The sequence below is a fragment of the Panthera onca genome, chromosome E3, assembly GCF_046562875.1.
Source record: "Panthera onca isolate mPanOnc1 chromosome E3, mPanOnc1 haplotype 2, whole genome shotgun sequence".
Lineage (NCBI taxonomy): Eukaryota > Metazoa > Chordata > Mammalia > Carnivora > Felidae > Panthera > Panthera onca.
The window spans coordinates 29123767-29139162 of NC_138354.1; the positions used below are offsets into that span (position 1 = coordinate 29123767).

The 15396-nt window shown below is 49.7% G+C and overlaps 1 protein-coding gene across 5 annotated transcripts in view; it reads left to right on the forward strand.

The window, feature by feature from the left end:
* The first annotated feature begins 5189 nt into the window (after positions 1 to 5189).
* The window catches only part of MYH11 (myosin heavy chain 11), a 124252-nt gene continuing 114045 nt past the window's right edge, over positions 5190 to 15396 (forward strand). For all 5 annotated transcript variants that reach the window (XM_078439751.2, XM_078439747.2, XM_078439748.2 and 2 more), the window contains exon 1: positions 5190 to 5308. The gene's annotated coding sequence lies outside the window, so the exon portion shown is untranslated. The remainder of the gene's footprint in view (positions 5309 to 15396) is intronic.

Here is a 15396-nt window from a genome sequence, read left to right on the forward strand (position 1 = left end):
ACATCTCATTTCCATTTTTAAAATTAAATCTGTAATCTATGGTAACAGTCACGAATTCCATTGTATTGGGTGTGGGGATATGAACATCTGAATTCTTCTCAGAAGACTTGGTTTACATGCAAGGATGTTGGCAATGGACGCTAAGTTCACCTCAGGAATTACAATCATGCAGGACTAGATTAAGAAAAAATCCTGGACTTTATCATTTTGGATACTGATACAAAGTCATCACGATAGAAGCTGAACATAATTGTCGCATGTAGTCGATAGTGCTTTTGTATGCATTGTCCTGTCATTTGCACCCAGGCCACTTTTATACTTTTGATGTATCATTTAATAAAAAACACTGGAGCAACTCGTCTTTGTGCAGAGGCTGTTCCTGTGCCTGTTCGGTCATCAAGAGGTGGACACCAGGACGGGAAGAACGGTGGGAGGCGGCTCCCCAGGCCCCCTCCCCCCCCCCCCCCCCCCCCCCCCCCCCCCCGCAGGCTCCCCGGCAGCCTGGGTGGAGGGGGAAGGGAGGGAGCTGTGCCCCGCGTGTGCCCTTGCCATCAGCCACCTCACCTGCCACACTTACTCTTCACCCCGGGGGCTGGCGGGGACGGTGTTGTAACCGGGGACGTGGCCATTTAGGGCTTCGGAAGAGCATATGCAGCACTCTTTTTTTATATTTGGAAAAAGGGAAAACCGCCTATTTTCAAAAAACTAAGATTTTTATGATTTCCACAGAGGACCTTAGGTTGAGAAAAATGTACTCCAGAAATGTTTATACTCAGGATATTTGAACTGTGTCAATTAATTTATAAGCCAGTAGTTGAAGAAGGTGCATGGGCAGAGATGGCAAAAAAAAAAAAAAAAAAAGATCTGAATACAGAGGACCCATCAAGCTCTTGTCCTCTAACTCAAAAAACTAAATCTGCATCACTGCTGGTGGTTTTCATGGGTTGTTAGGAGAAGTTCTCTTCCAGAAATACAGAGAAGTTTTAGGGGAAGACTTGGATTTACACAAAAATAGGATGGGAATTGGGGCTGAAGAGGGATTTAGGAAAAGTGGAAATCTAAAACTTGGGCAGTTAAAAAACAGCAGGAACAGAGGTGGCGTTTGAAGATGATAAATTTAGCTTAGCGTATATGTTTGCATAGAGTAAACTAATAGCTTTATAATTATGTGCAAGAATGCATTTGTGTATGACTCGCATGCCTGTATGATTATATAAAATTTGATGTGTTCTTTTAACCTAAAGCCAAGTGTACACGAAGGATTAACATTTGTGAGAATATGCCTTTAAAGGCATTTAGGACAATCCTCCCCAGCCACTTGGGTATTTGATTTTTGTAACAACCGTTCTGCAAGGATTGTGTGGTCTTCATTAATTTTTTTTTTTTTTTTAATAAAAGGTAAAACTACCTCTAAAAAAAAAATAGACCTTATTTCTTGGATATAACGTGCACAGAGTTTCCATACACCACCTATGCCCACACTCGCAGCCTCCCCCATTTTTAGCAGCACCCCCCCCCCCCCCCCATCAGGGTGGCACGTTTGTGCCAATCGATGGACCTGCACCGACCACATTCTCACTCAAAGTCCATAGTTCACATTAGGATTCATTTAAGGTGCTGTTCATTCTATGAGTCTGAACAAATATATCATGACCTGTATCCACCATTATAGTATCGTGCACAGTATTTTCACTGCCCTAAACGTCCTGTGTTCTGCCCATTCATCCTCCCTCCCCCCAGGCCCTGGCAGCCCCAGCTCTTTTACCCGTCTTCATGGTGTTGCCTTTCTCAGAATGTCAGATCTGGAATCCTGCAGTGCTTGGTGTTTACAGACCAGCTCCTTTCACGTAGGAATATGTACCTAAGATTCCTCCATGTTTTCGTGGCTTGAGAGTCGGTTTGTTTTTTAGCACCAAATAATAGTGCATCACCTCAGTGTCCCACGGTTTGTCCACTCACCTGCTGAATAGCATCTTGGTCGCTTCCGAGTTCTGGCAATTCCGAACAAAGTTGCTATAAACCAACTGCAGGCTGCAGTATGGACGTAAGCTTTCGACTCGTTTGGGTAAGTCCTAAGGAGCATGATTTGCCGCATCGTATGTCAAGAGCGTGTCTAGTTTGGGCAGGCACTGTAAAACTCCTCTTGAGAATTTTAGGGGCCTTCCTGTTAGAGAATCTGGAGGTACAAAGGCACCATGAGTGGAAATGGATGAAGGAAAAAGCGTCCCAAGTCACTCTGCTGTGGGGTCCTGTCTTGGAGAAGTGTGGAGCCGTCATGACTGAAACAGAAGTGCCTTTTTGCAAGAGCGATCGAGCCAGGCTTGTGGCCAGGAATGACATCCCTTCATTCACAAGAAGGCATGGTCCTGTGCAAATCTTGGGCTGGAGGCCTTGAGCGCTGATACCCTTCTACATAATTAGGTCGGTTGACCCCGATCTTTGATATCATTAAAAACTGGGGGACAATCACATTTTTGAGCTTTTTTGCTAAAAGGAAAAGACTCCGAGAGATAAATTTCCCCTCTGCCGTCTTGTTTCATGAGTTTATGGAAACTCCCATTACACAGCACCTCAAAGAAAAGACAAGCCAAGGAAACTTACTGGACAGCTCTCAGAGTAACACTTTTTTTAAAAGTATTTTTCCCCCTTGATCTTAAAATAACTGGCTTTTTGAGCCATGAGAAATAAAACAGGCATTTGCTTTAATTACTGTAACAATGCACTTTTGAAGATTCAAACATCTGAGCTTTGGCACTGGACACATATTTAATGAATGACTGTCCCTGAGCACTGATAGAACGTACCAGAAAGGTATGGAATGCTTTATATAAGGCCTTCACATATGTTGTCCTGTTTAACAACCCAGTAAGGTAGTTGAGGCAAAGATTCTGTCGCTCTGTGCTCCTCCCTGAGAAAACACAGGCTCAGTTCACGGACTATTCTGTGGCTTCAGAATAGAGAGAGAACAGGCTTCAGAAAGCAGCAGAGCCTGAGGAAGTGATCAAGAGGGTCTGAGATACTCTGGGGAGCGGGGTGGCTGGAGGGGGGACAGGCCTGCCGTCGCCATCAGGCACCCAAGGCCTGTGGTTTCAAGTTGGCTGGGAATAATAGCTAACAGGAAGCTGCACAATATGTCCGTTTCACATGGATCATCTCAACGACTGTTTACCAACAGCCAGGACATAACTGCTGCTCTTCCCATCTCACAGATAGGGACACTGAGGCACGGAGCAGTTAAAGGAACGGCTCCTGGCGGAACGGCTACAAAGGGGGCACCGGCCACTAACCTCGGAGACCTGTCTTTAGCCTGCAGGCCAATTCACCTGGGCATCTCCCTTTCCCTTTAAAGTCCTTCTGGAAGCGAATCATGGCAACGGTGGGCTCCAGTCCCATCGGGAGCCTGGGCAAATCTCTTCGCTGCTCTGGGACCTCAGTTTTCTCACCTGCAAAATGGGGGTGATCAGGCAAGCCCCCTCCCCCATCCGATCCGGTTACCCAGGGAGGGGTTATGGACCTAGGTGGGGTGCGTGCGAAGCCCGGAGCCCGGCGGGGGTCTTCCCAGCTCCTCCGACCCCCTCCCCAAGCCCTGTGGCTGGGAGTAGCTGGGGCCCACGTGGGCCCGCGCGGCGCAGTCGCAGTGGCCGGAGGCAGCGCGCCCTCCCCCGCGCCCGCCGCGCCGGGAGGCCGCTCCGCACCATATTTAGTCAGGGGGAGCGGGCAGCCCCGGGCTGGTATGCGGCGCTGGGGATTCCTGCAGGAAGGCGCCCGCGCCTGCCCTTTTTGGGTTGTCGCCCGCCCAGCGCCCCCCGCCGCGCCCGCGGAGGGAGGACCGGCCCGGGGACCCGGGGCCCGTGCGGGGCGGGGAGCGGGGCGCGCGGGTCCCCGGCCTGGCGCGGGGCCAGCCCACCGCCTCGGCTTCCTTTTATGGCCTGTGTGCGTGCGGGCGACGGAGCCCGGGAGAAGACGGAGAGCCGGGGAGAGAGCCGGCGACGGAGAGCCGGAGCCAGAGACGCAGGGCCAGAGATAGAGGGAGACAGTGGGAGACGTCCGGGAGAGACACAAAGCCAGAGACCGCGGGAGAGGTCGGGAGAGACACAGGCCAGAGGCAGAGGGAGACAGAGGAGAAAGTGAGAGACAGAGACATGCAGAGTGACCGCAAGGCAGGAAGAAAGAGTGATGGAGAGTCACTGCCATCAGAAGTATGCGAGAGAGACGAACAGATTGACAGACACAGGCGGGGGGGGAGGGGTCCTAAGAGAGAGGGGAGCAGGGGTGAAGTTTTAAGCAGCTTCTTCATTTGCAGGAACTTCTTGGGCGGGGGAAGAAGAGTTGGGAACTTGCAAGGGCAGGGTCGCACCCACTTTCTCTTTGCATCCTGACTCACACCTTGCAAGTTACATAAATATACCCTCCCCGACACACACACACACACACACACACACATTTTTCGGCTGCAGAGACTGAGGCTCAGAGCAGGGAAGTGACTCGCCTGAGGTCAGGCAGTCAGCGAATGGCACATCCGGGCCTCAAGTCCCTGCAGCAGGTTGTTGTGTCCCCACCCCCACCCCCCACTTTTTCTTGTGGGTGGAGGTGGAATAGCAAGTTGGGAAAAATAAAAACTTTCCCTTCCCAAAAGATTCCCAGCCGTCGGGGGCTCCTGCCTTGCATTTGCAAAGTTCAAAAAATCCCCTTCCTCTACCCTTCATGCAGTGCGGCCGGCCCCCTTTCCAGGCACTGGATGGCGAATAAAAGGGGGAGCGGGGCTGGGAGGTGGCAATTCAGACCCCCACATTTGCCCCCTCCGAGGGGAAGGAAGCGGTTAAAATCGGGGTCGTGCACTGACTGAAGGGAGACCTTCTCAAGCAACTCCCCTCCCCGCTCCCAGACGCTGATCGCTCGGCCCCTTGCTCTGGGAATCATAGCCTCGGTGAGTGTCCCAGAGCCGGGTTGGGGGGGGGGGGTGCGGTGTGAGACACCGGCCCGAACTCTTCTGCGGGGAGCGCCACAGCCCCCTGGGTCCCCGCCACGTGTGCGCCCCTGTCCCAGCGCCGCCGCAGGTGAGGCCAGGAACGGCACAAAACGCCGCGCTTCCCGGGCCCTGCAGGGGGCGCTGCGGAGCCAGCAGCCTGGGACCCTCCCCTCTCCTCCCCCCGGGGCCGCCTCCTCTTTCCCACCGGGGGCAGCTCCGGGTCTATAAAGAGAGGCTTCCCGGGGGAGCCGGGAGATTTGGACGCCCCTGCCTGGGAGGTGTGCCAGATCTGAGCTCTCCACCCGGTTTCTTCTCCGCTGTCCCCCCAGTTGGAGATCTGTAAGTAGGGTGGCACTGGGGGGTGGGCAGCTGGGTAGGGGTCATCCTACAGGGCCTGGGGAGCAGCAAGGTGTTTCTGTTGCCATCCTTGTCATCCGGTCAAGGACTCTGGTGAGGAGGTGGGGATTCACAGTTTTCATTTCTCTGCTTCATCAACCTAGGTTTTCCCCAAACCTCCATCTCCCCAGGTGGCCAACCAGAAGTGCCACCTTGGGGGTACTTGTTAAAGACAGAAATTCCGGGCTCACCTCCAGTTACACTTGAATCTCCAGAAAAACTGTACTTAAAAAAAAGGAGGACTCCCAGATGATTCTTATGAGACACATCTGGGAGATGTGATCCCTTCAAATCTCAGAGGAGCAGCTTCCATTGGCTTCTAACTTTTATTCTAGGCACAGATAAAGTACAGCTGAACTTCCCTAGAAAGTCATTTCCAATCACAGAGGCGGGCAAAGTAACGCTCTGAGTGGATTTGGAAGCCTGGCTTAATTCTGTTGAAAACATGCTAAATCAGTGAAAAACACGTGGGCAGATGCTTCGCAGAAAGGGGAGTGCGTTTTTCATCAGTTTAGAGGATGTGTTTGTTGATCACCCTAGAGAGGGAGGGCTGGTTATGATGCAGTTGATTTATCACAGCCCAGTTTTCTTCCAGACTCCCCTCCCCCATTCCAAAGTTAAAAAAAAAAAAAAAAAAATCTTATCCAGGTTGACCCCAAGGGCTTCAAATACCCAGGCAGATGAGACAGTTTCGATTTGCATCCATGACCTGCAGGTGTGTTAAGTAAGAGTGCCCTGGGGTTTCCTGTGAGTAGCTGGCACCCATGTTGCTCTGAACGTCCCCACAAAGTGGACCAAAGTGAGAAAAAGTCTGGCTGATGTCTGTTTCAGTTTTCCCCCTGCACAGAGAGCTGGTGGGGATTTTGCTGCCTGAGGAAGGGCGCCATTCAAAGCTATGCTTATCAAGACGTTAGAGAAAATAGTTAGAAACCCAAGGAGAGGGTTTGGTTACAGTGTTAAGAACTAAGAGATTAAATGGTTAAGTGGCCAGGGTTTGGCCAAGGGAAGGCAGGTGGATTGTTAGTAAACCGATTTGCATAGTTGTGTTTTGCTTCGTCTTCTCGATTGGTTTAGTTTCCTTAAAGATACCAATGGAGAGGTTTTTCTGTTTTGTTTGTTTTGTTTTTACAGAGAGGGAACTGGAAGATGCTGGGCTGAAAGGCATTGGATGGCAAGGTGTAAAATAGGTTGAATTTCTGTGGAAGGAAGTCTTCCCTTGGTGCTTTTCCATTGAGATAGCCACCACTGATGGGATACTTATGTACCAGGCACTGTAGCAGTGTTTGATTTAATTTATCTCATCTAAATGTTGCAATAACCTTTTAAGGAGGCACCATGATGACTGTTTAGTCAAAAGGCAGCTGAGGCTCAGGGAGGTTAAGTAACTCGCCCAGCATCACACAGCTAGCAAGTGGTGGAATCCATTCCTGGGTCTGTCTGATACCAAGGCTATGTGATCTTGACCCACCACCTTTTGTCTTTACCATGAACAAAACGTCTTTTGGAGTCAAGTTTCTGGGGGGACCACATGCTTCCAGAAAGCAAGGGTTTATCATCTTCTCTCTGGAGAAAACATAAGCTGACCTTTTGGGAATTTAAAATAAAACGCACCGTTTGTCCCCTGGTGGTGTGGTAATCTAGCTGGGGCCGATGGGTAGACTGCCATCCCAAGAGTCTAACTCATGAACTAGACGAGCTTTCTCCAAGAAGCTTCTGGGGCTCGCCTGGTACACACCGTGGTTTTTTATTTTCGCATCTGAAATAGACATGTTCTTCCGTACAAGGTATTTGTTATGGATTTGTTACCATTACTTTTCTGTCCGAGGGCTGAGATTGAGGCAAACATGGCCATGTATGGTAGTGTTTTCCATGAGGCCATACCCGGCTCGCTTGCAAGTTAGCGTCGTAACACAGCTTTGTTGGTCGTGACTCTGGGGGATTTCTTGGCCCTTGTCCTTCCCATTTGGGAACAAGTGGAGGGGCCCGGAGGAGAAGACATTTGGGAGGAAAGGAGGATTATTTTTCCCTGCTCCTCTCTTATTGGGAATTTTTTTTTTTAATTCAAAAAATGTTTTTAGCCACTCGGGTTTATTAAACTACTGCTTTCCAAGATAGGAGTAGAAAACAATACCTGGTGATTATCTTTGCCAGACCATATCGCAGTGGCAGTTAACTAACTCCAAGGCTCCACAAGACCATAAGGATTACTGTCCAATCCTGTAACGAATTTCTCTAACACTCTTCATTCGGGGCAGGCCCCCACAGTCTCCTAATTCCGTGTCTTCCTCTGGCATGGTCTCCTCTGTGTTCCCTCTTCCCGGAGCTCTGCCCCACCAAGGTTTGGCCAAACCAGCCAGTCAGAATCATGACTTGACCGACCGCCATCCGAATTGATTCACCTCCAAGGACCTGGGTCTCCTATTCAGCATTTGGTGCTCATTACTGACTAAATCAGTTAGATTAGGACTTGTGATCTTAGGGACCTGCAGGGGAACTTTCTGGAGGCTGTTGATGTCTAGGATCAAGGAGCTGGCAGACTCGGTTCTTGGTGAGGGCATTCTTCCAGGTTCGAAGAAGGGTGCCTTCTTGCTGGGTACTCACACGGCCTTTCTTGACAGTTTTATTTTGGAGGAGGAAGGGTCTCTTCTTTCTTCAGCACATCGGGGCCAAGCAGGCGGATGCCCTGTTGGAAATTGAAATGGATTTCCGTGTAATTCTCAAATCAGATCCGTGTGAGATTTTTCCGGAAAACCAAGTCTGCTGTTAAATCCGCTGGAATCCTAGAATGTCATGAGCAAGTTTGGAAATCCTCCACACCGGACTTCACAAACCTCCGTTTTCCCATCTGAAAAATGGGGGTGGGGTGGGGAGAATAGCTCATGTTTGGTGAGCGCTTTGGCCAGTCGACACGCTGAGCCCTTAACTGGCATCGTGTTACCATCTTCGCAACAACCCTTGGGAGGAGATATTGTTGTTGGCCCCTTTTTACTACTGTGGTCTGAATAACTTGCTCAGGATAGCTTGACTGGCCCAGGAGAAAGACTGGATCCTGCAGAGCTCTTTGTAACTCTAGAGCCCAAGGGATTACCCTGTCGGGAGGATTAAGTGGGATAATGCACACGAAGGGGGTAGCATCACCTGGGCTCTGCCTCACTTCAGTGGGCGATTATTTATCACGTACGTGCCCAGAGACCTTAAGGATTGTGCTTCATGTGGCACAGCAAGCCTATCGTGTGACCTTTCTGTAAAGGAGAATCTTTTCCCTTATTTTCCTTTTGTGTCCTGCCTCCATAATCCCAATCCCTATTTGGCATGAAGGTGGTAGTTAGAACCTTCTACTTGAATATGGCCACACTTGCTCCCCTACGCCAGGCACATTCCAGTTCTACTGGCCCATTTGTGATTCATTTCGGGCCATGATGGCATCCTGGAAGGGCTCTCCTAGGAATGGGAACCTATCTGGCTTTTCAGGTGGCTCTTTGGCTCCCTGGGGTCTCTCCGCCCTCCTCCCCTGACCTTTAAACAGTGGAGCCATGGCCACACGTTGGAGGAAAGGCTGAGTTCGGAGAAGGCCAAGCGGGAATTTGCAGGAATTTTGTAAGGCTCAGGTGAGGGAGGAACTAGCTAGTGCTGTCCACTGCTCCTGCACAGGGGAGTCCCGTACCTTGAACCTGCATTAGTGATTCGAGGGTTTGGATGGAACAGCCCTCATCAAAGTCCCCAAGAAAGGGCCCGCAGGACTCGACCCCTGCTCACTCATGCAGGCTTGAACTTGCCCCATTACTATACCCGTTCCTTCCTTCCCCTGGTGAAGCGAACCGTGGAGCAGATGACGTAGAATCTCAAAAGGGGCCTCGGTCTGAGGCCGCTGGGTCCTGATCTGGGGTCACGATTGCCAGTCCCCGTCTCCTCGTAGAATGCCTGTCTCCCTGAGCCCCTTCCTCCTTGCCCTCTCGATTCTTCCTTACCCCCTAGGTGTAATCACGGTCAGTGTATTCTTGGGTATCTTTCCAAAACTTTGCTACGTCGAATTTCCTTTTTGTCAGAAAAAAAAAAAAACTGGCATTCCGGACATTAGGATTTTTTTTCCCCACTTAATTGTAGATCTTCAACATCTTTCTCTACCGGCATGTTTTGGCATGTTTAAAAATCAGCTGTATAATCCTCTATTATTGGAAAATACAGCTTCTTACTGAAATAACCCCTTATGGAAACATACCAGCTGCTCCCCATCACTTAGAGTGTTTCAGGGAACATCCTATATCTATTTTTGTCTAATTACATGAATTTATCTGTAAGATCAATTCCCAGCAATGCAATGGCCAAGTCAAAGGGCACGTGCATTTAAAATGGATAGATATTGAGAAATGTCTGTCACATTCGAGACTGTACATTAATTGTAAGCACGTTATGCCAGGGCTGGAAGATACAAAATACCCTGGGGCTTTGAGGGCCGGAAATGACCAGTTCTCTCTTTCCCAAAAGTGTTCTTCATAGGAGCTATATTGTGTCTCTTGCTAACCAAGTTCTCTTGGTAGGAGAGAAAAATAATTTCACTCTACTAATTAAAAAACTTCCTTCTGGAGTTACTTTATTTCTTAATGTTTATTTATTTTTGAGAGACAGAGAGAGAGACAGGCAGCATGAGCCAGGGAGGGGCAGAGAGAGGGGGAGACACAGCATCCAAAGCAGGCTCCGGGCTCCAAGCTATTGGCACAGAGCCCGAAGTGGGGCTTGAACTCAAAAACTGTGAGATCATGACCTGAGCCGAAGTCAGACCCTTAACCGACTGAGCCACCCAGGTGCCCTGGAGTTACTTTAAACACAGTATTTAAGTCAGGGGAGATGTCCCAAAGCAACAGTGAAATGGTCCACTGCTCGCCTTTTTCCTGTTAAGGTGAAGTTGGGCTTCCTTGGGATCACACCCTGGGGAGGTGGGGGGTGGTATGATTGATGGGGGGAGTGCGGAGGGGGCCAGGCCTTGAAGCAAGCAAGAGCTTTTCTGCTAAGAGTAGATTGGACGTCGGGTGAATCTGGGTTTAAATCCCGACTCCAGCTTTTGCAAGGGAAGGCTTTTAATTTAGTTTACTTTCCAGGACCTCTGTAATCTTACAGGAATAATAAATTATGCTCACCTTGCTGAACACTTAGGACACATAGCGAGCTGGGGTATTTAATAAATGGCCTGGCCCAATACCCCATGAATAGAAGGGGCCCAGTAATTACGGTGCCTATTACCAATAACAGATTTAGAATCCAATTGTCTCATGCAGACAGCTTGGGGCAGAGAGAACTGATGCATGTAAGGATCCTGGACCCTCTCCTGTTTCCCTCTACACGCCCGGCTCCTTCCACACCTGCCCCAGGACTTGAACTAGTTTCTCCGATGCGGAGGTCCTTCCAGCTGGTGGACTGTGTCCTAGACCGGGCTCAGGGCGTTCATTTCGTCTGCACTGCGCTTAAACTGTGCGATGATTTAACTTGAGTGGCGGCTGTTTCGCACCTAAAGTCAGACTTCTGGGTCGACTGCAAGCCTGGAAGTTCAGGGTCCACATACTCATGAGGTGACCCCGGCTGGAGTGAAGGAGCTACCACCATCTCTAGGCGGGGTAAGAGGGCTCTCGGCCCAATTGTTCCCGTGACCCCTGGGGACACTTAGGTTTGTGTCTGTGGTCCAAGCTCTTGAGCCGGCCCCTTGGCAATAAAGTCTTCAGGGAAGCTGTCGACCAGGCGTGATGATGTGCAAATCCTATACTATTCGGGCCCTGGGGTATTTGATTCATTTTTTATTAGTGCGGAAGCAGAAAGGGCAGGATCTTTTTACCCCTGCGTCCCTCTGGGGAAGATAAAGCTGATGTTAAAACACACCAAGCTGAACGGTCTTGTGTGGTCCGATTCCAGCCCTTTGATACGGAATCACAGATCCCATAGAATGTCAATGTCAGGCCAGCCCACTTTCTCCCCCCAGATGAAACATGCAAGGCTCAGAGGGGGAGAGTGACTTGGCCACAGGCACCCCGCGAATTCATGGCGGAACTGGGACTTGTAACCGGGTGGTTTCACAGAGGCTGAAGAACGGCTTGTTTGTGCTGAAAGAATGAAGCTGTGTGGTGTTGGCGGGGAAATCAGGACCGCGTGCACAGCGGACACACTGAGCCGTGTTGTGTCACACGTTGCTGACCTCATAGCCACAGAGTCCTTTGTTTTCATCAAAAAGTTTGAGAGCACCCCTCGATCCCTGAAGCGTCCTTACTGTCCATCTGTCCTTCCTAATACCCCTGCAGGTGCCCCTTCAGCCCCCGACCTCTGGGCGTCTGCGTTTTGTCTTGGGATGTGTTCACTGCCCCCGTGTCACCTCCAGCAGTTGGCCTTCCAGGCCTTAACTGTCTTCTGCAGAGAGTCCTGGGTTTTCTTCTAAAGCAGTGGTTCTCACCGGGGACGATGTCGCCCCACCCCCCAGGAGACATCTGGCAATGTCCAGAGGCCTTTGGGTTGTTAAAACTGGCAGGGCCGGGGGCGCATAGGCGGCTCAGTTGGTTCAAGAGTCCGACTTCAGCTCAGGTCATGATTTCATGGTTCGTGAGTTCGAGCCCCGCGTCGGGCTCTGTGCTGACAGCTCAGAGCCTGGAGCCTGCTTCGGATTCTGTGTCTTCGTCTCTCTCTGCCCTTCCCCCGCTCGCACTTTGTCTCTGTCTCTCTCAAAAATTAATAAACTTTAAAAAAAAAAAAAAGAAAGAAACTGACAAGGGGAGGAGCTACTGGCATCTAGTAAGTACAGGACAGGGATGCTGTAAACAGCCTAGAATGCATAAGACAGCCCCTCCCCCCACAAAGACTGACCAGCCTCAAGCGTCCATGGTGTCAGGATTGAAAACCCCTATTTGAGGGGCGCCTGGGTGGCTGAGTCAGTTAAGCGTCCGGCGTCTGCTCAGGTCACGATCTCGTGGTCTGTGAGTTCGAGCCCCGCATCGGGCTCTGCACTGGTGGTGTGGAACCTGCTTGGGATTCTCTCTTTCTCTCCCTCTCTCTGCCCTTCCCCCACTTGTGCTCTCTGTCTTTGTCTCTCTCTCGCGTTCTGTCTCTCTCAAAATAAATAAATAAACTTAAAAAAAAAACCATAAACGAAAAACCTCCTTGGAAGTAAGGACCACAGCAGGGAACAGGAGACCAGGTTTTGTTTCCACTTAGCACAAGGAGAGTCCTCTGACTGGAACTGGGCCCCTGATCATTGCTGTTATTTTGCAAGCTACTTTTTATTTTCTTCCTCCCAGTGCCTCCCCTAATGCCCCACCTGGGACTTTTTTTTACCTGGTTGTCACCGTCCCAAATTTTTGAAAACTCAAGGCTCTGGGTGCATGCTGAGGCACGTCCTTATAACGATTAAGCCAAATTATCCGGAGCCTTCTACACTGATGCAGGATGTTTCTCGGGTGTGCCTGTATTTCCTGTCCTCAAATGTTCTGCCTGTTTCAAAGAAGACAAAGCAGGAAAGATCACCTTGAAAATATACCTTTATTCAGATTCCACCATAGCTGGCTGTGCCATGATGGGCAAGTTACTTAACCTCTCTGTGCCTCCGTATCCTCTTCTGTAAACCAGAGTTGATGGTGTACCCTATAGTGTTTCTGAGGGGATTAAAGGAGACAATAGCTGGTACCCAATAAAGATTTAGCGGCTCTGATTACTAATGTTAATATTATTAACTTGCTAGGCTCACTACATTTTCTCAAGGGCATATTTGTGAGATTTCATTGGTGTTTGGTGGGAAAAGAGGTCTGTGGCCAAATGTTTTGGGGAGCCTTGGGTCTAAAGGAGTAAAATCGCTTTCGGGTTTTAGGACCTGCCAAAGTCTTGGATGTCCTGATATTGTCCTGCCTTTCCATGCACAGGTGGGGGGTGGGGATGTGGGTGGGGCGGGGGTGGGGGGAGGGAGCACTTTGCCAGTAGATTTAACCACAGAGTCGTTTTCTTTCGAAGAGTATTTCAATCTCCCTGAATCCCACCCAACCCCCACCCCTTAATATTTCAAGGGACTAGGGTTCCAGGGAGCACACTCTGGGAAATGCTGTTCTCGGGTGAAGCCAGGCTTCCTCTTGCCTGTGACCAAAGCAGATTTCGTGCATCGTAACTGTTAGAAACAGCAAAGCCTTGAGGAAGCCAGCCAGCTTCTCTGTCTCCTTTTTTGGACAGAGACGGACTCTTTACACTCGGTCTTGTTTGTGTTTTTGATTCTTAGATTAGACAGAGTTCCTGGCAATGGGGATTCCTGTGTCCTTGTATTTTTCTGTTGTGTTTTTTGGTGTTTTTCTGACTTTTAAGGCAGCTGACCAACATTGCAATTAGAAGGAACCCAGTTCATTGACATGTTGCTCAGAACTTTCCCCCCAGCCCTCTTGAGTATATTTAGAAACTATTTTATAATTTTTAGTTGATTGATTGTGTGAGTGATTGAACCGGCGGGGGAGGGGCTGGGGGGGGCACGGTTAGGGGACTGAGGATCTGAAGTGGGCTCTGTGCTCACAACAGACAGCCCGATGCGGGGCTCGAACCCACCAACCGTGAGATCATGACCTGAGCTGAAATTGGATGCTTAACCCACTCAGCCACCCAGGTGCCCCTTGATACTATTTTAAAAATGTTGCATTGCACACTAACAGAAGTGTACTTAACACTACTGAACTGTGCACTCAAATGGTTAAGGTGGTCAATTTTATGTAATGTGTGTTTTAGCATAAAGAAGAAAAAAGGAAACCAGAAGTTTTCATGGAAGTATATACTTTGTATCAGAAAAGTGCACGGGGACGCCTTGGTAGCTCAGCGGGTTAAGTGTCCAACTCCTGATTTCCACTCCAGTCGTATCTCCAGGTTTGGGAGTTTGAGCCCCAGATTGCGCTCTGAGCTGACAGTGCAGAGCCTGCTTGGGATTTTCTCTCTGTTCCTCTCTCTCTGCCCCTCTCCCACTCTCTCTCAAAATAAATAAATAAACTTAAAAAAAAAAAAAAGGCAGCAGAACATCAGCCCCATAAGCCCCCCTCGGCTTCTGTTCTTCCAGTTAAGACATCTGACTTGTGTCACCATAGGGACATTTTTGCTTGGTTTTGAACCCTCCTATAAACAGAATCACGTAGTATGTCCTTTTTTGCGTTTGCCTTCTTGGTTCAAATGTGCACGTGAGGCACTGTGTTGGGTGGGTAACTGCTAGGGTCGGTTCATTTATTGCAAATTCTCCGTCGAGCTTCTGCCAAGCCCATCGGGCTCACATGGGAGGCAGAAGGGCAGGGGCTGTGGAATCAGACGTGGGCTCAGAACCTGGCTCTCTTACCATTGAGCTGTGTGACCTCAGGCAGATGCCGTCACCTCTCTGGGCCTCTGTGTCCTTATCTGTTAGGGGGAGCTGACCGTAACTCGAGATTCCCAACAGCGTGCTGATGTTACTTGCTGACCCCGCTATGAGTGTTGACTACCCCTGCTGGTATTCAGAAGACTTGGCCCCGGCAATGACCTACGGGCCAAGTGGGAGGCGTGTGACAGCGATACGGCTTACACACGGAAGACAGTGGCACGCAGGTGATACAGTAGCATTTTTCCTTTTAAAGAAAAAGGCCAAGCGTGCAGAAGTCAATGGAACAGCTTAACCCACCTGAGGCACCCCATCCCTCAACCCAGGTTTGTTAGTTCAGCTACAACTCCTTCCCACTGGCTCTGAAAAGAAGGCACCCTAAATACTTTTTAAAAGTTTACTCATTTAAGTGATCTCTACGCCCAGGGTGGGGCTCGAACTCATGACCCCGAGATCAAGAGTTGCGTGCTCTTCTGACTGAGCCAGCCAGGCGCCCCGGAAGGGACCCTAAATAGGTGGAACCACAGTGCCATTGTCACACCGAAGAATTTAACAGTTTCCCTAATATAAAGGATATTGTGTTAATGTTTGATTTTTCTTGATTATCTCCTACATTTTTCTTTCTGGAGGCATGGGTCGGGACTTTGTTTTTTCTTACAACCGCATTCACTTTCTCAAAACTTTCCATGTG